This window comes from Crocuta crocuta, unplaced genomic scaffold, assembly GCF_008692635.1.
Source record: "Crocuta crocuta isolate KB4526 unplaced genomic scaffold, BGI_CrCroc_1.0 scaffold613, whole genome shotgun sequence".
NCBI lineage: Eukaryota > Metazoa > Chordata > Mammalia > Carnivora > Hyaenidae > Crocuta > Crocuta crocuta.
The window spans coordinates 203,190-204,650 of NW_027528880.1; the positions used below are offsets into that span (position 1 = coordinate 203,190).

The window sequence follows — 1,461 nt, forward strand, 5'->3', positions numbered from 1 at the left end:
GCCCCGCCCCTCCACACCCCTCCTCAGGACGGCTCAGCGCCCACGGCCACTGCCCCCCGGAGCCTGCGCTCTCGGTTTCCCTGGACTTGACGCGCGCGGCCTCCGGAGACCCCTTGCCACCTCAGCCTCTCGTGCTGGGTTTTGGGGGTTTCTCCCCTCTTGCTGCCCCCATATGTGCATCATTCTGCAGGTGGACAAAGTGCGCTCTTACCAGCCGTGACTGGCCTGAGTGGGGACCCTAAGGAAATCCCGACTACAGAGGGATAGAAAGACCCAGACTGGGGACCCCTTGCGTCCCGGCGGCGGTAGGGTCAGATTCAACCTGGCCAGCTCCCACCGGCGCCAGACTTGGCTTTAAAATATTCTGAAATAGGGAAATGGATCAAGAGGCACAGGGCCCAGCTGCCCACTTTGCTCAGAGCCCTGGGGGTGCCAGGAAGATGGGGTGCAAAGGACATCTATTGAGCACCTGTGGTGTACCTGGCCAGCTGCGACCCTCCCTCCCGCCCCCCGTGCCTGGGAGGTGCCTGTGGCCTCCACCATCTTCTGCCCAGGGCTGGGCAGGCGCTTGCTCTCTGGAAGATGCCTGGGAAATGAGACAGGATCCCGAGGCCAGAGCTCAGTTTGTGTCCCAGCTGTTTCTGCGTTCGGGTGGCTGTGGCCACTGGGTCTCCTCCCCTCCGGCTCCCGGCCCAAATCGGCCTCATGGGGAGCCTGGGGGAGGAGGGGGGTGTTGCGCAGCTGCTGAGCTGGCAGCTCCCCCCAGTCTCTGAGCCACGCCAGCTGGGTGTATGTCCCACGTGGGACCCCCCTGGACAGCCCTGGGTGGCGGGCAGCTGGTCCTGGTGGGGTCCTGCAGCCACAGCTGTTCCGGAAGGTTGCACTACCATCCACATCTTTCTGGCCGTCCCCAGCCTCCGGCAAGCCCTGTGTCCCAAGGGAACTGGGAGGCCCCTTGTATTCCAAGTTGGGAAAGAGGCGAGGGGGTGACCCTCCTCTGCCCCTCCAGTCCGCCATAATTTTGTGCTTCCACTGGGAGGGAGGGGGAGGGTAAAAAGGGGTGGTTACCCTTGNCATTTCTGGAGTCCCCCAGCCAGCCGGCCAGCTCGTGAGCTAATTTCTGGTCTTCTGTGAAGGACAGGCGGAAAGCCACCCCCAGGCAGCAGCAGAGTTCCCAAACGGGGAATTTGAGCTGCCCTCGCCCCGCCCTCCCTACTGCCCAGGGGTCCCCCCATTGCGTACATCACCGCGCCGCGCTGCGCCCTGGCCCGTGGCACCCCCTTGGTAGCTGGGGGTCTTGGTGGGCTGGGCGCGGGAGGTTGGGAACCCACCCCACCGCAGGTCAGCTTCCCAGCATCACTGGAGGGGCCAGCGGGCAGAGGTGGTGAGTGGGAGCCCTTTGAGCTTAGCGGCCAGGCCTCCCTGTCGGAGGGCACCGAGCAGGCTGGGAGGGGGAGTGGC

At 64.9% G+C, this 1,461-nt stretch overlaps 1 protein-coding gene across 1 annotated transcript in view; it reads right to left on the reverse strand.

Annotated features, from left to right (window-relative positions):
• Window positions 1-1,461, reverse strand: part of LAMA5 (laminin subunit alpha 5) — a 63,392-nt gene that overhangs the window by 52,088 nt on the left and 9,843 nt on the right.